This window comes from Oncorhynchus masou, chromosome 13 (genome assembly GCF_036934945.1).
Source record: "Oncorhynchus masou masou isolate Uvic2021 chromosome 13, UVic_Omas_1.1, whole genome shotgun sequence".
Lineage (NCBI taxonomy): Eukaryota > Metazoa > Chordata > Actinopteri > Salmoniformes > Salmonidae > Oncorhynchus > Oncorhynchus masou.
The window spans coordinates 91,526,479-91,550,807 of NC_088224.1; the positions used below are offsets into that span (position 1 = coordinate 91,526,479).

At 45.8% G+C, this 24,329-nt stretch overlaps 1 pseudogene; it reads left to right on the forward strand.

Moving 5' to 3' along the window:
* The first annotated feature begins 17,602 nt into the window (after nt 1-17,602).
* LOC135553481 (ubiquitin carboxyl-terminal hydrolase 32-like) overlaps nt 17,603-24,329 on the forward strand; it is a 102,495-nt pseudogene continuing 95,768 nt past the window's right edge.

Sequence of the window (24,329 nt, forward strand, 5' to 3'; positions counted from 1 at the left end):
ACTTCGGTTACACCAGCCTTATCTCGGGAGTTGATAGGCTTCAAGTCATAAACAGCGCAGTGCTTGACGCACAACGAAGAGCTGCTGGCAAAACGCACGAAAGTGCTGTTTGAATGAATGTTTATGGGCCTGCTTCTGCCTACCACCGCTCAGTCAGATACTTAGATACTTGTATGCTCAGTCAGATTATATGCAATGCAGGACATGCTAGATAATATCTAGTAATTAACATCAACCACGTGTAGTTAACTAGTGATTATGATTTATTGTTTTTTTATAAGATAAGTTTTAATCCTAGCTAGCAACTTACCTTGGCTTACTGCATTCTCGTAACAAGCAGTCTCCTTGTGGAGTGCAACGAGAGAGAGGCAGGTCGTTATTGCGTTGGACGAGTTAACTGTAAGGTGGCAAGATTGGATCCCACGTGCTGACAAGGTGGAAATCTGTCGTTCTGCCCCTGAACGAGGGAGTTAACCCACCGTTCCTAGGCCGTCATTGAAAATAAGAATGTGTTCTTAACTGACTTGCCTAGTTAAATACAGGTATACATCTTTTTCTTTTCTGCAAATCGGCGCCCAAAAATACCGATTTCCGATTGTTATGAAAACTTGAAATCTGTCCCTAATTAATCGACCATTCCGATTTAATCGGTAAACCTCTAATTTGCATGCAGCCAGGCAGTCACTACAGTAGGGCTGTCCCCCCGACTAAAATAAATCTTGGTCGGCCAAGATGTTCTTTCGACCAATCGATTTTAGTCGACCTTTTTTAAACTTGTATTTTTTTCCATATATAGACACACTCTGTTTTATTTTTTATTGATTCAACTATATGCACTAAAGCTTGTCTGATGCTGCAAACTGTTTAATGAAGTAATTAAGACACAAACATGACTAGACTGAGTCCGACCTGGCTCTGTGTTTATAAAAAAACCGTGAGGAGATGAGTGTGACGAGCACCCGTTGTCGCTCTCTCCTCCCTGCTGCAGCGACCGCCAGAGAGCATCAACAGTGTTTATCGCTCTGTCTTTCTTTTTCTTAAGCCTGTAACATAATTACAGCCATTTCTGACTGAAAAGTTATCTTACCAAAATCACTCATTTTGTTTAGGGGGGGGGGGGGAAATCCCTGTTGCCTCAACCCTTTGTTCTCTTTACGTGACACATGTATGTATTGGCATGCACGTCAACAATAGGGCCTGACCTATATAGCATATCATAAATTGGTTATAACAATTGGTTATAACAAACTCTGAACAAAGTAAAACACGTGACCGCAAAATGGATGCAGAGGACGTGATAAATTAACTGTTTACTGGTTGCTCAGGAGGTAAAGGGGAAGTTGTGGAAAAATACCACGAGAGTAAGGAAAATGTAAGGAACAAGCTGCATATTATGTGTGACAAACAGGTGCTGTTAAATAAATCTGATACTTTTTCTGACCGTTTTGAACAATGTAAATGACACTAAAACAATTATAAAACCTTTTTTATTACAGCAAAGACTAAAAAACAGTCGCATTCATTCGTGAAATGGAACAGTTCATGAACGAATAAATGATTGATTAACTAAGTTACAGGATGTGTTCTGAGGCCTGCAGCTCGATGGTGGTTATACAAGGCTGCTATACTAAGCCTACTAATGATTATGACGTTAATAATAATAATAATATTGATCCACATAATAATAATAACAATAAGGAGATCAAGGAATTTTTTTTATTATAAATGTAATTTTTCTGACCATTTCAATCGGCGTTAACAACAGTAAATACATTTATAAATAATACCGGTGAGACTGGTCTAATGGAAAATGGTGTAAAGCCTTAATATTACAGCATAGTAAAGATTAAAAACTCTAATTTGTGAAATAGTTTATCCAACGTGTTGTGTGAGGCTTAGAGCTCACGGATTCAGTAGGCTATTAAACAAACACTGAAACGGGCAACAGAAGCAGGATCCGTTTTACTTCTGTTAATATATATAGATATATTGATGAATTGTAAAGCCAGGCACATTTTAACAGTTAGGTTATTGATTATAGACCTAACTGCTCGACTAAAGAAATCTCAATAGGCTGTTGGTTTATCGACCAAATGGGGCCAGCCCCATGCCATGTCACTCTCCCCCTCGGCAGACAGGCCTGTGATACTTCAGGATGCAGCCAGCCAGCCCCATGCCATGTCACTCTCCCTCTTGGCAGACAGGCCTGTGATATTTTAGATTTTTCAAAGTAGTCACCCTTTGCCTTGATGACAGATTTGCACACTCTTGGCATTCTCTCAACCAGCTTCATGAGGTAGTCACCTGGAATGTTTTTACAACACTCTTGAAGGAGTTCCCAACTCATCCCAAACCATCTCAGTTGGGTTGAGGTCGGGTGATTGTGGAGGCCAAGTCATCTGATGCAGCACTCCATCACTCTCCTTCTTGGTCAAATAGCCTTTACACAGCCTGGAGGGGTATTTTGGGTCATTGTCTTGTTGGGGGAAAATAAAATGATAGACCCACTAATCGCAAACCAGATGGGATGTTTTTTTTTCTAAATAAATCACTGACAGTGTCACCAGCAAAGCACACCTCCTCCTCCATGCTTCACGTGGGAACGACACATGCTGAGATCATCAGTTCACCTACTCTGTGTTTCACAAAGACACTTAGTTTGGAACCAAACATCTCAAATTTGGACTCATCAGACTAAAGGACAGATTTCTACTGGTCTACTGGTCTATTGTGTTTCTTGGCCCAACGAGCAAGTCTCTTCTTATTGGTGTCCTTTTTAGTAGTGGGTTCTTTGCGGGAATCAGGCCTTCATGGTCTAATTGCTGCAGTCTCCTCTGAACAGTTGATGTTGAGATGTCTGTTACTTGAACTCTGAAGTGTTTATTTGGGCTGCAATCTGAAGTGCAGTTAATTGCCAATTTCTGTGACTGGTAACTCTAATGAACTTATCCTCTGCTGCAGAGGTAACTCTGGGTCTTCCTTTCCTGTGGCAGTCCTCATGAGAGCCAGTTTCATCATAGCGCTTGATGGTTTTTGCGACTGTACTTGAAGAAATGTTCAAAGTTCTTAGGAGATTTTCCAGATTGACTGACCTTCATGTTTTAACAAAATTATGGACTGTTGTTTCCCTTTGCTTATTTGAGCTGTTCTTGCCATAATATGGACTTGGTCTTTTACCAAATAGGGCTATCTTCTGTGTACCAACGCTACCTTGTCACAACACAACTGATTGTCTCAAACGCATTAAGAAGGAAAGATTCCACAAATTAACTTTTAACAAGGCACATCTGTTAATTGAAATGCATTCCAGGTGACTACCTCATGAAGCTGGTTGAGAGAATGCCAAGAGTGTGCAAAGCTGTCATCGTGTGTGTCCCTCAAGCCGACACCACGACGGCCCTCAAGGAACTTCACTGGACTTTATGCAAACTGGAAACCATATATCCTGAGGCTGCATTTATTGTAGCTGGGGATTTTAACAAAGCACATTTGCTACCAAGGACTGTGGCTCTCCTTCTCCGTGGCCGATGTAAGACATTTAAACGTGTTAACCCTCGCAAGGCTGCCCGCCCAGACAGCATCCCTAGCCGCGTCCTCGGTGCATGAGCAGACCAGCCTGCTGGTGTGTTTACGGACATATTCAATCTCTTCCTATCCCAGTCTGCTGTCCCCACGTGCTTCAAGATGGCCACCATTGTTCCTGTACCCAAGAATGGTAAAGAAACTGCTCCGTAGCATTCACTTCTGTCATCATGAAGTGCTTTGAGAGACTAGTCAAGGATAATATCACCTCCACCTTACCTGTCACCCTAGACCCACTTCAATATGCTTACCGCCCTAATAGGTCCACAGACGATGCATCTCCATCACACTGCACACTGCCTTATCCCATCTGGACAAGAGAAATGCCTATGTAAGAATGTTGTTATCGACTATATCTCAGCATTCAACACCATAGTACCCTCTAAGCTCTTCTTTAAGCTTTAGGCCCTGGGTCTGATCCCTGCCCTGTGCAATTGGGTCCTGACGGGCCGCCCCCAGGTGCCGAAGGTAGGAAATAACATCTCCACTTCGCTGATCCACAGCATGGTCCCCACAAAGGTGCATGCTCAGCCCCCTCCTGTACTCCCTGTTCACCCATGACTGCGTGGCCATGCACGCTTCCAACTCAATCATCAAGTTCGCAGATGACACAACAGTAGTAGGCTTGATTACCAACAACGATGAGACAGACTACAGGGAGGAGGTGAGGGCTCTGGGAGTATGGTGTCAGGAAAATAACCTCACTCAACGTCAACAAAACAAAGGAGATGATTGTGGACTTAAGGAAACAGCAGAGGGAGGACCCCCAGGACCAAAGTGGAGAAGGTGGAAAGTTTTAAGTTCCTCGGTGTACACATCACTGAAACTGAATTAGTCCACCCACACAGACAGCGTGGTGAAGAAGGTGCAACAGCACCTCTTCAACCTCAGGAGGCTGAAGAAATTTGGCCTGTCACCTAAAACCCTCACAAACTTTTCCAGATGCACAATTGAGAGCATTCTGTCAGGCTGTATCACCGCCTGGTATGGCAACATGCGTTGTGCAGACTGCACCACCCTCTGGAGAGCCCTGCGGTTGTGGGCGGTGCAGTCTGCACAACGCATCACCGGGAGCAAACTACCTGCCCTCCAGCACCCGATGTCACAGGAAGGCAAAAAAAAGTACAATAACCACCTGAGCCACTACCTATTCACCCCGCTATCATCCAGAAGGCGTGGTCAGTACAAGTGCATCAAAACTGCGACCGATAGAAGCTGTTTTTCCAGTCAATCTCAAGGCCATCAGACTTAAATAGCCTTCACTAGCACAGAGAGGCTGCTGCCTACATACAGACTTGAAATTGTTTGTCCACTTTAATAATGGAACACTAGTCACTTTAAAAATGTTTACATATTTTGCGTTACTCATTTCATGTATATACAATATTCTATACTATTCTACTGTATCTTAGTCCATGCTGCTCTCATTCTTAATTCCAATCCTTTACTTAGATTTGTGTGTTTTAGGTATTTTGTTGTGGAATTATTAGATAATACTTGTTAGATATTGCTAATCTGTCGGAACTAGAAGCACAAGCATTTCGCTACACCCGCAATAACATCTGCCAAAACACGTGTATTTGACCAATGACATTTGATTTGATGTGAAGGTCAGTTGTCCACGTCGTATGTGTTTTTGTTGGGTGGGAGGAGAATCGGCTCCATTGTTCCTCCAGTGATGAATGGTGGCCCACTGGACCACTGCAGTTAATGTGGCCTAGTGTCCAAAAATACAACCGTTACGTCACAGCATCGCAACAATACCACCTAGTGTTAGCCACAACGCGATCCTCTTTTTGTTTTCCTCTATCTGCAACCATTTTACTATTATTTAGCAAAGTCATTGGCGTTAAATCATTACGGGACAAGTGTTTTGTTACGTGGTTCCTGGGTCTGTTTAGTTACTATTGAGAGAGATGGGGATTCCAAACGCTTTCATATACAGAATGCACAAAAGCCTTAACCTCCCAAAATGTCCGATTTCAAATCCTCTCAGGCGGTAAGGGGTGGAAGAAAGCTTGGTTGGGGCGTAGCCTATTCATTGAATTAAACATAGTAGTTACATGCCCTGCCCTGCCTTGTTCCAGGCCCCCGCCCCCCCTCCTTAGAGATGGGCACTGCACTACTGCATCGTGATTGACTGCGTTGCCATGGATCTAACTGGTGTGTCTGGCACCGGCTATGTTGGGAGGTCCATTCATTAAAATCTGTGTCGCTGTTAAGATTTGAGCGAGCAGCGAGACCATGGCCTGAGGTTTAGTGGTGTAAAGGTGCTCTGAATGCAGGCAAGATAATGAGCTCTTACACGTGACTGGACCCATGGTTATATATGACACACAGACACACACACACACACACACACAGACACACACACACACAGACACACACACACACAGACACACAGACAGCCAGGGGCCACTAGCGGTGACCTGAATGAACATTTGGATAGTGTGTTTTAAATAAATAAATAAATAAAGTCTCTCCTCGGAATTCAAGAAGGACCAAAATTCTAGATAAGTGTTTGGTACGTGGTTGCTTGAAGTATGCTAGAGCAGCGAGGTAGAATCCCAAACAACGCCAACCTCCAGCCCTTTCCTCTCTATCCTTCCGTCTATCCTTCCAGCGAGAGAATCTGGCGTAATTGAAAGCCTGTCGAAGGCTGAAGCTGCCAGGTGATTTTTCTGCGGCTGTCATTGTGTGTGTGTGTGTGTGTGTGTGTGTGTGTGTGTGTGTGCTCTTCAAACTGGTTCAAATGGCTTTCCACCACGTGTTATTTGTAAGCTTTTGACGCTGCTGAAATCCTCTGCTTTTAACAGATTCCTTAGACTATACTGTCATTACTTGTCAGCAGAGGAGAAGACAAAAACAACCTGCAATATTACCAGTCTCCCATCACCATGGCTTTAGTATAGGTTAGGCCAGAGGCTAGTTCAGGACCACGGCTTTGGTGTCGGTTAGGCCAGATGTAGTTCAGGACCACGGCTTTAGTGTCGGTTAGGCCAGATGTAGTTCAGGACCATGGCTTTAGTGTCGGTTAGGCCAGAGGCTAGTTGAGGACCACGGCTTTAGTGTAGGTTAGGCCAGAGGCTAGTTCAGGACCACGGCTTTAGTGTAGGTTAGGCCAGAGGCTAGTTCAGGACCATGGCTTTAGTGTCGGTTAGGCCAGAGGCTAGTTCAGGACCACGGCTTTAGTGTCGATTAGGCCAGATGCTAGTTCAGGACCATGGCTTTAGTGTCGGTTAGGCCAGAGGCTAGTTCAGGACCACGGCTTTAGTATAGGTTAGGCCAGAGGCTAGTTCAGGACCACGGCTTTAGTGTCGGTTAGGCCAGATGTAGTTCAGGACCATGGCTTTAGTGTCGGTTAGGCCAGAGGCTAGTTCAGGACCATGGCTTTAGTGTCGGTTAGGCCAGATGTAGTTCAGGACCACGGCTTTAGTGTCGGTTAGGCCAGAGGCTAGTTCAGGACCATGGCTTTAGTGTCGGTTAGGCCAGATGTAGTTCAGGACCACGGCTTTAGTGTCGGTTAGGCCAGAGGCTAGTTCAGGACCACGGCTTTAGTGTCGGTTAGGCCAGAGGCTAGTTCAGGACCACGGCTTTAGTGTCGGTTAGGCCAGAGGCTAGTTCAGGACCATGGCTTTAGTGTCGGTTAGGCCAGATGTAGTTCAGGACCACGGCTTTAGTGTCGGTTAGGCCAGATGTAGTTCAGGACCACGGCTTTAGTTTCGGTTAGGCCAGATGTAGTTCAGGACCACGGCTTTAGTGTCGGTTAGGCCAGAGGCTAGTTCAGGACCACGGCTTTAGTGTCGGTTAGGCCAGATGTAGTTCAGGGCCACGGCTTTAGTGTCGGTGAGGCCAGATGTAGTTCAGGGCCACGGCTTTAGTGTCGGTTAGGCCAGATGTAGTTCAGGACCACGGCTTTAGTGTCGGTTAGGCCAGAGGCTAGTTCAGGACTAGCCTCTATCTTTTGATAAAGGTCTTCTACACATGCTTCTGTTCTTTTCCCTGCTTTTTCTATGTTTTTCTATTTGCATTTAAACCTACAAGAGCCACTTCCTACCGTGCCTCAACACTGTGTCACACTCACACACATACCCATTTTTAATATGAGCACTGTGTCACACACATACCCATTTTTAATGTGTTCAGGACCATGGCTTTAGTGTCACCACATACAGGACCATTTTTAATATGAGCACTGTGTCACACTAGTTCACACACACATACCCATTTTTAATATGAGCACTGTGTCACACTCACACACATACCCATTTTTAATATGAGCACTGTGTTACACTCACACCCATTTTTAATATGAGCACTGTGTTACACTCACACCCATTTTTAATATGAGCACTGTGTTACACTCACACCCATTTTTAATATGAGCACTGTGTCACACACACACCCATTTTTAGTATGAGCACTGTGTTACACTCACACCCATTTTAGAAAAATATATCTTTAGAAAAATATATCTTTAGAAAAATATATATATATCTTTAGAAAAATATATCTTTAGAAAAATATATATATATCTTTAGAAAAATATATATATATTTCTTTAGAAAAATATATATATATATATTTCTTTAGAAAAATATATATTTCTTTAGAAAAATGTTTTTACTACTAATGGAGAAAACAACATTATTTAACTAGGTAAGTCAATTAAGAACAAATTCTTATTTTCAATGACGGCCTAGGAATAAGAAAGGAAGTGGGTTAACTGCCTGTTCAGGGGCAGAATGACATATTTGTACCTTGTCAGCTCGGGGGTTTGAACTCGCAACCTTCCGGTTACTAGTCCAACGCTCTAACCACTAGGCTACCCTGCCGCCCTCCACTCTAACCACTAGGCTACCCTACCGCCCAAGCAGGTCCACTCTAACCACTAGGCTACCCTGCACGCCCCTCCACTCTAACCACTAGGCTACCCTGCACGTCCCTCCACTCTAACCACTAGGCTACCCTGCCGCCCCCTCCCTCTAACCACTAGGCTTTACCCTGCCACACACCACACTCTAACCACTGGGCTTTAATATGAGCACTGGCTACCTTGCCTCCCCAGCCTAAATGATTCCCGTGCTGGAGGCTTCAATCCTGCAGCACAACCCTGCTGGAGGCAAAGCAAAATGAGTGAGCGAGACATTTTACCCCATCTATCCTGCATGTGTTTTAATAACATCATTCTACAGCAGCAGGGGGGGGCTGGGATGGGAATATGCTGAGGCTGAGCTTGTCTGTGTGAATATATGCAAATAAGCCTTGTTTAATTGACCCTGATGACCCTAGAGGACCTAGAGGGGGAGATGGGGAGATGGCGAGGGGGAGATGGCGAGGGGGAGATGGAGATGGGGAGATGGTGAGGGGGAGATGGGGAGATGGAGATGGCGAGGGGGAGATGGGGAGATGGCGATGGTATTATTTTCAAAACATCCGTCCCAGGCTTTCTAAAAGCAGGCAGTGGCCTAAGAACAGATTCACAGCTGGAGGTCTGCTGTGGGCTTTAATCCTGCAGCACAACCCTGCTGTGGGCTTTAATCCTGCAGCACAACCCTGCTGTGGGCTTTAATCCTGCAGCACAACCCTGCTGTGGACATTCATACTCAAAATGTCTGGTACAATAATCCTGGTGGACTCCGAGAAAAGCTCCAACTAGATTTGTTCGGGGACGGCAGGTAGTCTAGTGGTTAGAGCGTTGGATTTGTAACCGAAAGGTTGCAAAATCTAATCCCTGAGCTGACGAGGTAAAAATCGGTCGTTCTGCCCCTGAACAAGGCAGTTAACCCACTGTTCCTGAATTTGTTCTTAACTGACTTATCTAGTTAAATAAATGTGTAAAAAAAATATATATATAAAAAAAATCACCACACTGGGTGTTGCAGTTGTAAACACGTACAATTCACAGAAACACCTTCTGACGAGGTGGAGGCACCTCCTTGTATTTCTAGCATAAACCATCAGTCTCTGTTGCTAGCCATCACCAGCTCTGTGGGCATCGGGGCCTGTAACCACAAGGCATAGCAGAGCCAGACCAAGCCATCACCAGCTCTGTTGGCGTCAGGGCCTGTAACCACAAGGCATAGCAGAGCCAGACCTAGCCATCACCAGCTCTGTGGGCATCGGGGCCTGTAACCACAAGGCATAGCAGAGCCAGACCTAGCCATCACCAGCTCTGTGGGCATCGGGGCCTGTAACCACAAGGCATAGCAGAGCCAGACCTAGCCATCACCAGCTCTGTGGGCATCGTGGCCTGTAACCACAAGGCATAGCAGAGCCAGACCTAGCCATCACCAGCTCTGTGGGCATCGGGGCCTGTAACCACAAGGCATAGCAGAGCCAGACCTAGCCATCACCAGCTCTGTGGGCATCGGGGCCTGTAACCACAAGGCATAGCAGAGCCAGACCTAGCCATCACCAGCTCTGTGGGCATCGGGGCCTGTAACCACAAGGCATAGCAGAGCCAGACCTAGCCATCACCAGCTCTGTGGGCATCAGGGCCTGTAACCACAAGGCATAGCAGAGCCAGACCTAGCCATCACCAGCTCTGTGGGCATCGGGGCCTGTAACCACAAGGCATAGCAGAGCCAGACCTAGCCATCACCAGCTCTGTGGGCATCAGGGCCTGTAACCACAAGGCATAGCAGAGCCAGACCTAGCCATCACCAGCTCTGTGGGCATCGGGGCCTGTAACCACAAGGCATAGCAGAGCCAGACCTAGCCATCACCAGCTCTGTGGGCATCGGGGCCTGTAACCACAAGGCATAGCAGAGCCAGACCTAGCCATCACCAGCTCTGTGGGCATCGGGGCCTGTAACCACAAGGCATAGCAGAGCCAGACCTAGCCATCACCAGCTCTGTGGGCATCGGGGCCTGTAACCACAAGGCATAGCAGAGCCAGACCTAGCCATCACCAGCTCTGTGGGCATCGGGGCCTGTAACCACAAGGCATAGCAGAGCCAGACCTAGCCATCACTAGCTCTGTGGGCATCGGGGCCTGTAACCACAAGGCATAGCAGAGCCAGACCTAGCCATCACCAGCTCTGTGGGCATCGGGGCCTGTAACCACAAGGCATAGCAGAGCCAGACCTAGCCATCACCAGCTCTGTGGGCATTGGGGCCTGTAACCACAAGGCCTCGCAGTAAGAGTGCTGATGGAGATGAGACGCTCTGTGGATGCGGCCACAGCACTGCAGCCTTTGGAGACAACACACACACACACACACACACACACACACACACACACACACACACACACACACACACACACACACTTGACCCAGTGTGAGTGGTGGTTTAATCCCCCTGCTGTGACAGGCTAGTGTGTTTTATAATGGACTGTTCTATGAGCAGGGATAGGAACTGAAACGTGGAGAGAGGTGGTTGGTAACTAGGTTACTACAGTTACCCTCCTAGGGGAGAGAGGCGGTTGGTAACTAGGTTACTACAGTTACCCTCCTAGGGGAGAGAGGCGGTTGGTAACTAGGTTACTACAGTTACCCTCCTAGGGGAGAGAGGCGGTTGGTAACTAGGTTACTACAGTTACCCTCCTAGGGGAGAGAGGCGGTTGGTAACTAGGTTACTACAGTTACCCTCCTAGGGGAGAGAGGCGGTTGGTAACTAGGTTACTACAGTTACCCTCCTAGGGGAGAGAGGCGGTTGGTAACTAGGTTACTACAGTTAGCCTCCTAGGGGGAGAGAAGCGGTTGGTAACTAGGTTACTACAGTTACCCTCCTAGGGGAGAGAGGCGGTTGGTAACTAGGTTACTACAGTTACCCTCCTAGGGGGAGAGAGGCGGTTGGTAACTAGGTTACTACAGTTAGCCTCCTAGGGGGAGAGAGGAGGTTGGTATCTAGGTTACTACAGTTAGCCTCCTAGGGGGAGAGAGGCGGTTGGTAACTAGGTTACTACAGTTACCCTCCTAGGGGAGAGAGGCGGTTGGTAACTAGGTTACTACAGTTAGCCTCCTAGGGGAGAGAGGCGGTTGGTAACTAGGTTACTACAGTTAGCCTCCTAGGGGGAGAGAGGCGGTTGGTAACTAGGTTACTACAGTTAGCCTCCTAGGGGGAGAGAGGCGGTTGGTAACTAGGTTACTACAGTTAGCCTCCTAGGGGGAGAGAGGCGGTTGGTAACTAGGTTACTACAGTTAGCCTCCTAGGGGAGAGAGGCGGTTGGTAACTAGGTTACTACAGTTACCTCCTAGGGGAGAGAGGCGGTTGGTAACTAGGTTACTACAGTTACCCTCCTAGGGGGAGAGAGGCGGTTGGTAACTAGGTTACTACAGTTAGCCTCCTAGGGGGAGAGAGGCGGTTGGTAACTAGGTTACTACAGTTAGCCTCCTAGGGGGAGAGAGGCGGTTGGTAACTAGGTTACTACAGTTAGCCTCCTAGGGGGAGAGAGGCGGTTGGTAACTAGGTTACTACAGTTATCCAACATGAATAAAATTGTTGCCAGGATGATGGAAAAAAAGTAATTCCATTGCAAAACAATGCTTTTAATTAATTGATGAAAACACCAGTCAATGGGCTTCGAAGGCCAATACACTTCAGAGTATTAAATCCTCAAGCAGCTGGTAAATTAGTCTCTTTTTGTTGTTTTTACTCCCGTTTAAAGATGTGTTGTCCTTTTTATAAGGGGCTTCGGCTAAGTGTCCCACGACTGTTGATTATCCCCGTTTCCCAGCGTGCCAGCAGAGAGGGGATTCTTTCTCCACAACAGAGGCCTCGAGATCGCTCCTTCTTGAGGACCAAGTAGCGCGGCTGATGTGCGTCGCCCTGCTCCAAGGAATGTTTGAGCTGGCCAATTAGAAGCAAATTATTGTGTTCGTTAGGACCGGTCCTTAGCAGTTCTGCTGTCGTCCGAGTCAAGCTCAACACATTCAGCCCCTGTGTCATGTATAGTATAAAGATTTGGAATGGATTGATTAAGAGTTATGATGTGCAATTTGATGCGTTTCAATTTAGCTTCTTTTCAGATGCACTTGGAAACAAAACATTGTTGACCACTATTTACATAGGAGAGTTACAATGTTACACTCACCTGTCTACAGTAGGACACAGAGCTGTCATCACATAGGAGAGTTACAATGTCACCTGTCTACAGTAGGACACAGAGAGGTCATCACATAGGAGAGTTACAATGTTACACTCACCTGTCTACAGTAGGACACAGAGCTGTCATCACATAGGAGAGTTACAATGTCACCTGTCTACAGTAGGACACAGAGCTGTCATCACATAGGAGAGTTACAATGTCACCTTCTACAGTAGGACACAGAGCTGTCATCACATAGGAGAGTTACAATGTCACCTGTCTACAGTAGGACACAAAGCGGTCATCACATAGGAGAGTTACAATGTTACACTCACCTGTCTACAGTAGGACACAGAGCTGTCATCACATAGGAGAGTTACAATGTCACCTGTCTACAGTAGGACACAGAGCTGTCATCACATAGGAGAGTTACAATGTCACCTGTCTACAGTAGGACACAGAGCTGTCATCACATAGGAGAGTTACAATGTTACACTCACCTGTCTACAGTAGGACACAGAGCGGTCATCACATAGGAGAGTTACAATGTCACCTGTCTACAGTAGGACACAGAGCTGTCATCACATAGGAGAGTTACAATGTCACCTGTCTACAGTAGGACACAGAGCTGTCATCACATAGGAGAGTTACAATGTTACACTCACCTGTCTACAGTAGGACACAGAGCTGTCATCACATAGGAGAGTTACAATGTCACCTGTCTACAGTAGGACACAAAGCGGTCATCACATAGGAGAGTTACAATGTCACCTGTCTACAGTAGGACACAGAGCGGTCATCACATAGGAGAGTTACAATGTCACCTGTCTACAGTAGGACACAAAGCGGTCATCACATAGGAGAGTTACAATGTCACCTGTCTACAGTAGGACACAGAGCTGTCATCACATAGGAGAGTTACAATGTTACACTCACCTGTCTACAGTAGGACACAGAGCGGTCATCATTAGGTCACGTATATCACACATGACAAGTCATGACCCCATGATTAGTGATTAGTTCAAATTACAATAAACATAAAATGTATCACCATCATCCAGTAGAACTGTAAAAAAAAATATATATATATATATTTAGAGCTTTGAAAAGCAGTGTTTTCATTAAATTCATTGGCACAGGCCTTGTTTCACAGAAGCATTGTAAAAAATCATCTTTGTCTCAATGAACCAGCCTCGATGAATTTTGTTTTTTAATTTACTCATCGAATTTGATTGTCCAACCACGAGTTTTATAATGTCTTAATTGTGTGTCCGCCTAGAGTGTCCACTTCCCACTGCTGTGGTGCTGAATCACTGCCGGAGTGGGGAGGACAGGCCTGGTCATGGCAAGAAGGGATCCATCTTTTGTCAAATTCAAAATCAAGTTTAAAAAAAAAAAAATGTAAGCATTATAGCTAACACTAACCTCCCCCATTTCCTAACCTGCTACTTTAACTCTACTAACCTATCTAAAGTCAAATCTGACATTAATTTTTACAAAAGCTGTATCCCTTCTAGCCATGAATGTTTGATGGATGCCTTTTTTTGTTTTCCTTTTTATTTAACCAAGTCAGTTAAGAACCAATTCTTATTTACAATGACGGCCTGGGAACAGTTTAACTGCCTTGTTCAGGGGCAGAACGACGGATTTTTACCTTGTCAGCTCGGGGATTCGCTCTAACCGCTAGGCTGCCTACCTCTAACCGCTAGGCTACCTACCTCTAACCGCTAGGCTGCCTACCTCTAACCGCTAGGCTGCCTACCTCTAACCGCTAGGCTGCCTACCTCTAACCGCTAGGCTGCCTACCTCTAACCGCTAGGCTGCCTACCTCTAACCGCTAGGCTGCCTACCTCTAACCGCTAGGCTGCCTACCTCTAACCGCTAGGCTGCCTACCTCTAACCGCTAGGCTGCCTACCTCTAACCGCTAGGCTGCCTACCTCTAACCGCTAGGCTGCCTACCACTAACCGCTAGGCTGCCTACCTCTAACCGCTAGGCTGCCTACCTCTAACCGCTAGGCTGCCTACCTCTAACCGCTAGGCTGCCTACCTCTAACCGCTAGGCTGCCTACCTCTAACCGCTAGGCTGCCTACCTCTAACCGCTAGGCTGCCTACCTCCTAACCGCTAGGCTGCCTACCTCTAACCGCTAGGCTGCCTACCTCTAACCGCTAGGCTGCCTACCTCTAACCGCTAGGCTGCCTACCTCTAACCGCTAGGCTGCCTACCTCTAACCGCTAGGCTGCCTACCTCTAACCGCTAGGCTGCCTACCTCTAACCGCTAGGCTGCCTACCTCTAACCGCTAGGGTACCTACCTCTAACCGCTAGGGTACCTACCTCTAACCGCTAGGGTACCTACCTCTAACCGCTAGGGTACCTACCTCTAACCGCTAGGCTACCTACCTCTAACCGCTAGGCTACCTACCTCTAACCGCTAGGCTACCTACCTCTAACCGCTAGGCTACCTACCTCTAACCGCTAGGCTACCTACCTCTAACCGCTAGGGTACCTACCTCTAACCGCTAGGGTACCTACCTCTAACCGCTAGGCTACCTACCTCTAACCGCTAGGCTACCTACCTCTAACCGCTAGGCTGGCCCTGGTGTTTTGTAGACAGCCATCTTGTGTTATTTATCAGACCTAATTAAAATGTTCATGCCTAGACTAAATTACATTGAGAGAGGCCTAGATTTGTATTTGAAAACAGCTGTTTTTTGTTATTCATTAAGTAAAATGTTCATATAAATAGCCTTTGGGACAGGTCATTCTCTAATTATATTATTTGTGTTTTATTACTGTTTAGGCGACTTGTTCTAGATAAAAAAAATAAAATAATATAATTTAAAGAATGTATGATTTATAGCAGGGATGAAGATTAAAAACTGACAAATGTTTTGCTTTTCAATAAAACCTGTCACGATGGTATAAGAACATTGTTCTACTTTATTTTATGACAACATAACAGGCTAATTTTGATTTACAATAATGTAAATGTGATTTGGAGCACCGTGGGTGCTTGCCATAATGCTTTATGGTCCCAATTTGGGATGTCATGTACATTTCTCAAATATCCGGTGAATTAAAAAATCTTGCAGGTCACGTTGTCCTAACGGAAACCTTGGTGTGTGAGAGTGAGAGCACTGAGTGCCCCTGCAGTCATAACTCCACTGTCGTAACAACCTAACAGGCATCAGTGGAGAGGTGTTGATGAACTTTCTGTTAGACCTGCAGTGTCAGTGTTCCTGGACTGGACAGCCGGCTGCTCTGGGCTCAGCAGACCTGGACTGGACAGCTGGCTGCTCTGGGCTCAGCAGACCTGGACTGGACAGCTGGCTGCTCTGGGCTCAGCAGTTCCTGGACTGGACAGCTGGCTGCTCTGGGCTCAGCAGTTCCTGGACTGGACAGCTGGCTGCTCTGGGCTCAGCAGACCTGAACTGGACAGCTGGCTGCTCTGGGCTCAGCAGTTCCTGGACTGGACAGCCGGCTGCTCTGGGCTCAGCAGACCTGGACTGGACAGCTGGCTGCTCTGGGCTCAGCAGACCTGGACTGGACAGCTGGCTGCTCTGGGCTCAGCAGTTCCTGGACTGGACAGCTGGCTGCTCTGGGCTCAGCAGTTCCTGGACTGGACAGCTGGCTGCTCTGGGCTCAGCAGACCTGAACTGGACAGCTGGCTGCTCTGGGCTCAGCAGTTCCTGGACTGGACAGCTGGCTGCTCTGGGCTCAGCAGACCTGAACTGGACAGCTGGCTGCTCTGGGCTCAGCAGACCTGAACTGGACAGCTGGCTGCTCTGGGCTCAGCAGACCTGAACTGCACAGCTGGCTGCTCTGGGCTCAGCAGTTCCTGGACTGCACAGCCGGCTGCTCTGGGCTCAGCAGTTCCTGGACTGCACAGCCGGCTGCTCTGGGCTCAGCAGACCTGAACTGCACAGCTGGCTGCTCTGGGCTCAGCAGTTCCTGGACTGCACAGCCGGCTGCTCTGGGCTCAGCAGTTCCCCTGGACTCCCCCCGCTCTCTCTCCTTCCCTCTCCCAGTTCCTGGACTGCACAGCCGGCTGCTCTCCTCCCCTCTCCCCCCGCCGCTCTCTTCCCTCTCCCCCAGTTCCTGGACTGCACAGCCGGCTGCTCTGGGCAGAAGTTGCCTGTAGACAGAATCTGCGTCCCAAATGGCACCCTATTCCCTAGGACTTTGGTCAACAGTCGTGCACTAGGGAATGGGGAACCATTTGGGATTCTACCCATGACACCAATAAGAACAACTTACTCTCCCCAAATTCCCCTTTAGTTTAGGACACCTTTGTCTTTAGCCTGATGTTATTTGACCCTCTTTCATTTTTCTCTTCCTCTGTCCCCCCGCTCTCTCTCCTTCCCTCTCCCGCCTGCTCTCTCTCTCTCCCTTCCCCCGCCTCTCTCTTCCCTCTCCCCCCTCCCGCCTCTCTCTCTCTCTCTCTCTCCCTCTCCTTCCCCCCCCCTTCCCTCTCTCTGTAGTGACTGATGTCTTGAAGCTCTCCAGGATGCCTTTAAGAGGACCAGCGGCCTGTCCTTCTCATGGCCCAACAGTGCTTCTACTCCTGGGAGACTCCCTCCAAAGGTTGCAGAGGTCCCCAGAACATACCCACACCACATCTACATGTACATACTCCTCAATCAGCCTGACTGACCGGTGCTGTATCCTCTCTACTCTCTAGAGCCTCTCTACTGTATATATGTACATACTACCTCAATCAGCCTGACTAACTGTCTGTATCCCCCTCTCCTTCCCTATGTACCCCCCTCAATCAGCCTGACTAACTGTCTGTATATCCTTCTACTCTCATTCCCATACTCCCCCCGCCTGACTAACAGGTGTCTGTATAGAGCCTCTCTACTGTATCTAGCTCTCTCTACTCTCCTTCCCCTCTCTACTTCCCCCCTCTCTACCCTCTCTACTGTATATGACTGATGTACCTCAATCAGCCTGACTAACTGGATGCCTGTATATAGCCTCCAGTGGCCTGTCCTTCTACATGGCCCAACAGTGCTTCTACAGAGAAGTCCTGGGAGACGGAGTCCCTCCAAAGGTTGCAGAGGTCAGACCCAGAACATACAGACACACCACATCTACATGTACATACTACCTCAATCAGCCTGACTAACAGGTGTCTGTATAGAGCCTCTCTACTGTACATAGCCTCTCTACTGTATATAGCCTCTCTACTGTATATATGTACATACTACCTCAATCAGCCTGACTAACAGGTGTCTGTATAGAGCCTCTCTACTGTATATATGTACATACTACCTCAATATGCCTGACTAACAGGTGTCTGTATAGAGCCTCTCTACTGTATATATGTACATACTACCTCAATATGACTGACTAACAGGTGTCTGTATATAGCCTCTCTACTGTATATATGTACATACTACCTCAATCAGCCTGACTAACAGGTGTCTGTATATAGCCTCTCTACTGTATATAGCCTCTCTACTGTATATATGTACATACTACCTCAATCAGCCTGACTAACAGGTGTCTGTATATAGCCTCTCTACTGTATATATGTACATACTACCTCAATCAGCCTGACTAACAGGTGTCTGTATATAGCCTCTCTACTGTATATATGTACATACTACCTCAATCAGCCTGACTAACAGGTGTCTGTATATAGCCTCTCTACTGTATATATGTACATACTACCTCAATATGACTGACTAACAGGTGTCTGTATATAGCCTCTCTACTGTATATAACCTCTCTACTGTATACATCTACATACTACCTCAATCAGCCTGACTAACTGGTGTCTGTATATAGCCTCTCTACTGTATATATGTACATACTACCTCAATATGACTGACTAACAGGTGTCTGTATAGAGCCTCTCTACTGTATATATGTACATTACTACCTCAATCAGCCTGACTAACAGGTGTCTGTATAGAGCCTCTCTAATGTATTAGAGTCCCTCTACTGTATTAGAGTCCCTCTACTGTATTAGAGTCCCTCTACTGTATTGGAGTCCCTCTACTGTATTGGAGTCCCTCTACTGTATTAGAGTCCCTCTACTGTATTAGAGTCCCTCTACTGTATCAGAGTCCCTCTACTGTATATTGTAGATTTATATATTATATATATATAGATATATATAGATATATTTCACTGTCTTTTTACTGTAGTTTGATTTCTTTACTTACCTATTGTTCACCTAATACCTTTTTTGCACTAATGGTTAGAGCCTGTAAGTAAGCGTTTCACTGTGAGGTCTACTACACCTGTTGTATTCAGCATTTCACTGTAAGGTCTACTACACCTGTTGTATTCAGCATTTCACTGTCAGGTCTACTACACCTGTTGTATTCAGCATTTCACTGTGAGGTCTACTACACCTGTTGTATTCAGCATTTCACTGTAAGGTCTACTACACCTGTTGTATTCAGCATTTCACTGTGAGGTCTACTACACCTGTTGTATTCAGCATTTCACTGTGAGGTCTACTACACCTGTTGTATTCAGCATTTCACTGTGAGGTCTACTACACCTGTTGTATTCAGCATTTCACTGTGAGGTCTACTACACCTGTTGTATTCAGCATTTCACTGTGAGGTCTACTACACCTGTTCTATTCAGCATTTCACTGTGAGGTCGACACACCTGTTGTATTCAGCATTTCACTGTGAGGTCTACTACACCTGTTGTATTCAGCATTTCACTGTGAGGTCTACTACACCTGTTGTATTCAGCATTTCACTGTGAGGTCTACTACACCTGTTGTATTCAGGTCTACTACACCTGTTGTATTCAGCATTTCACTGTAAGGTCTACCTACACCTGTTGTATTCAGCATTTCACTGTAAGGTCTACTACACCTGTTGTATTCAGCATTTCACTGTGAGGTCTACTACACCTGTTGTATTCAGCATTTCACTGTAAGGTCTACCTACACCTGTTGTATTCAGCATTTCACTGTAAGGTCTACCTACACCTGTTGTATTCAGCATTTCACTGTAAGGTCTACTACACCTGTTGTATTCAGCATTTCACTGTGAGGTCTACTACACCTGTTGTATTCAGCATTTCACTGTGAGGTCTACTACACCTGTTGTATTCAGCATTTCACTGTGAGGTCTTCTACACCTGTTGTATTCAGCATTTCACTGTGAGGTCTACTACACCTGTTGTATTCAGCATTTCACTGTGAGGTCTACTACACCTGTTGTATTCAGCATTTCACTGTAAGGTCTACCTACACCTGTTGTATTCAGCATTTCACTGTAAGGTCTACCTACACCTGTTGTATTCAGCATTTCACTGTAAGGTCTACCTACACCTGTTGTATTCAGCATTTCACTGTAAGGTCTACCTACACCTGTTGTATTCAGCATTTCACTGTGAGGTCTACTACACCTGTTGTATTCAGCATTTCACTGTGAGGTCTACTACACCTGTTGTATTCAGCATTTCACTGTGAGGTCTACTACACCTGTTGTATTCGGCATTTCACTGTGAGGTCTACTACACCTGTTGTATTCAGCATTTCACTGTGAGGTCTACTACACCTGTTGTATTCAGCATTTCACTGTGAGGTCTACTACACCTGTTGTATTCGGCACACTGTTGTTTAGAGCCTGTGACAAAAACGTTGATTTGATTAGAGCGGAATGGTGGAAAGCAGAAGTGCTGACTATGGAATTTGAATCCCTCTGCAATAAGGGTTACTAAACCAGGAGTCTGGGGTTGTTCCAAATGGAACCCTATAAATGAACCCTGTTCTCTATAAATGGAACCCTATAAATGGAACCCTATAAATGGCACCCTATTCTCTGTTAAATGGCACCCTATTCTCTGTCAAATGGCACCCTATTCTCTATAAATGGAACCCTATAAATGGCACCCTATTCTCTATTAAATGGCACCCTATTCTCTGTTAAATGGCACCCTATTCTCTATAAATGGAACCCTATAAATGGAACCCTATAAATGGCACCCTATTCTCTGTTAAATGGCACCCTATTCTCTGTTAAATGGCACCCTATTCTCTGTTAAATGGCACCCTATAAATGGAACCCTATACATGGCACCCTATTCTCTGTTAAATGGCACCCTATTCTCTGTTAAATGGCACCCTATTCTCTATTAAATGGCACCCTCTTCCCTATATAGTGCACAACTTTTGACCAGTCATTCACTATAGTAGTAGTGGGGTGGCAGGGTAGCCTAGTGGTTAGAGCGTTGGACTAGTAACCGGAAGGTTGCAAGTTCAAACCCCCGAGCTGACAAAGTACAAATCTGTCGTTCTGCCCCTGAACAGGCAGTTAACCCACTGTTCCTAGGCCGTCATTGAAAATAAGAGTTTGTTCTTAACTGACTTGCCTAGTTAAATAAAGGTTAAATAAATAAATAGCTGTGTTCGGGCGACCTCAGTGACTCGTTGTTTTTAGACCACTCCAGTTCATACAGTAGCCAGCTGGTTTAATGCTTTTCTCCAGTTGGCTGTTCAATATTTCTAGTTCCACTTTACAGTGGAACTGCTCTGGTTTCTGTCCAGTTCGGCTGAAGGAAGAACTACAACTTACTGTCAAATGCCTATTCCCAATTACACACGCAAACACGCTCGAAAGCACGCGCAAACACACACACACGAGCACACGCAAACACACAGATACTTGACTGACTTTATCAGTGACAAAACGTGTGTGTGTGTGTGTGTGTGTGTGTGTGTGTGTGTGTGTGTGTGTGTGTGTGTGTGTGTGTGTGTCAATAAGGCTGACTGATGTAGGACTATTCTGCGGTGGACATTGTTTGAGGAAGTGAGATAAAATGCTTGGCCCTGTGTTCACAATAGTAACCCAACCCTTAGGGCTTGGTGTGTGTCATTTCCATTGAAACAGTCTTGGAGATATTTAATCAAAGACCTTTTTAGATCTGCAAAAATACATGTTTTGCTCAACATACTCAGCAACAAGAATTCAAAGTGCAATATGCAGATATCGCTCTGCCATTTCCTGGTTGCAAAAATGTGAATAGTGCTCCTAATTTGTTTGTGTCAAAACAAGCTATGTATAGTCTAGGTAATCATTGTACCATATAAACTGCTGTGAATTTGTTTTTAGTTATAAAAAAACAACATTTAAACGTGTTAATTCCAATAAGCTCTCCAGCTGGCCCAGGAAACATGGGTATTGATTTGGATTGACAACAGCTGGCCCAGGAAACATGGCTATTGATTTGGATTGACAACAGCTGGCCCAGGAAACATGGCTATTGACTTGGATTGAAAACAGCTGGCCCAGGAAACATGGCTATTGACTTGGATTGAAAACAGCTGGCCCAGGAAACATGGCTATTGACTTGGATTGACAACAGCTGGCCCAGGAAACATGGCTATTGATTTGGATTGACAACAGCTGGCCCAGGAAACATGGCTATTGACTTGGATTGAAAACAGCTGGCCCAGGAAACATGGCTATTGACTTGGATTGAAAACAGCTGGCCCAGGAAACATGGCTATTGACTTGGATTGACAACAGCTGGCCCAGGAAACATGGCTATTGATTTGGATTGACAACAGCTGGCCCAGGAAACATGGCTATTGACTTGGATTGACAACAGCTGGCCCAGGAAACATGGCTATTGACTTGGATTGAAAACAGCTGGCCCAGGAAACATGGCTATTGATTTGGATTGACAACAGCTGGCCCAGGAAACATGGCTATTGATTTGGATTGAAAACAGCTGGCCCAGGAAACATGGCTATTGACTTGGATTGAAAACAGCTGGCCCAGGAAACATGGCTATTGACTTGGATTGAAAACAGCTGGCCCAGGAAACATGGCTATTGACTTGGATTGAAAACAGCTGGCCCAGGAAACATGGCTATTGACTTGGATTGAAAACAGCTGGCCCAGGAAACATGGCTATTGATTTGGATTGACAACAGCTGGCCCAGGAAACATGGCTATTGACTTGGATTGAAAAGGGCACTTGGTCTCTCCTGCTTGATTGTTAATCAACAGGCTAGCAGAAGGTTGTGCTGGCAGCCTTACTACAGGAGGATATTAAAACGTCTTCCCAGCAGAGTCCACAGATGGGCACAGTCTGTATCCTAAACGGCAGAATATTCCCTTTTTTTTATATAGTGTACTACTTTTGACCAAGACCCATAGGGAATAGGGTGCCGTTTGGGACATCGCTACAGTGTTCAAACAGGCAGGAAGGCAGACATTTTATATTAAAAAACATATATATATACATATATATACACACATATATATATATATATATATCTATATCTATATCTATATATATATATATATATGGCTGAATCTTGTTGATCCCTGTGGTTATACTGTTTAATTATTGTTTTATTCTCTTTACGGTTTAATTATCAACGATCTGGTCGGGCCTTTATTTGATTTTAATTTAATTTTGTGAAACTAATATATTTTTTTTTAACCAGAGAACTTACAGGGGTTTGTAAAGTTGTTGTACTGCAAAAAAAAAATATATTTATATAATTTATTTTATTTTTTTACCAGCGAGACAGCAGCAAGTCCGATTCAGTCTGAGATTTGTGCCTCAGCTGTACGATGGTAGTAGACAGAGGTTCAGTGGAGGAGATGTTATTTTTATTTTATATATTATTATCCTGAGTGCCACTGCAGACCCTTTCTTCGCTGGTCTTTTTAGTTTTTTAGATGTTTTCTTCCCACAACAATGTGTGATTTCAGAGGAAGTGTGGGGTCATTTTATGCCTAGCTGCTCAAAAAGGCTGTGTGTTGAATGTTTAACTAAGGGAGTGTAGTGGTTGTGCTTTTGGGTCCATTAGGCAGCAGACCTTGGCCAGGGCTGTTAATCTTGTGGCATTAGGAAACCCTCCAGCTGTGTCCATCCACTAGGTCTGACAGCAGGGCCCGGCTAGGGGCCACTCCGTCACTGTGATTTAGTGGGACCACAGGGCGTGGCTAGGGGCCACTCCGTCACTGTGATTTAGTGGGACCACAGGGCGTGGCTAGGGGCCACTCCGTCACTGTGATTTAGTGGGACCACAGGGCGTGGCTATGGGGGGCGTGGCTAGGGGCCAATCTGCCACTGTGATTTAGTGGGACCACAGGGCGTGGCTAGGGGCCACTCCATCACTGTGATTAACACACAGGGAGGGAGTCAGGCCACACATTACCGTACACATCCTCATCATCAGGATCTTGTCATACATCGTTGTTAATGTTTGGCATCTTCCCTGGTTAATCCAAACGTTGTGAATCCATTCATTATTCATACGCTCTGATGAAGGAAGCCTATATAGCATAGTAAATGAGTATTGAATCCATTCATTATTATTTTTTTTCACCTTTTTTATTTAACCAGGTAAGCTAGTTGAGAACAAGTTCTCATTTGAGAGAGAGATACCGGATAAGACAGGAGAAATACTCCAGATATAACACTGACCTTCGCCCCCCGACACAAACTACTGCAGCATAAATACTGGAGGCTGAGACAGGTGTCGGGCCTTTAAACAGCTTGGGAAATTCCAGAAAATATCATGGCTTTCGAAGCTTCTGATAGGCTAATTTACATAATTTGAGTCAATTGGCGGTGTACCTGTGGATCTATTTCAAGGCCTACCTTCAAACTCAGCGCCTCTTTGCTTGACATCATGGGAAAATCAAGTCTGGTTTATCCTCGTAAAACTGACCACCCTACCGATCCTCGACTTCCGCGATGTCATCTACAAAA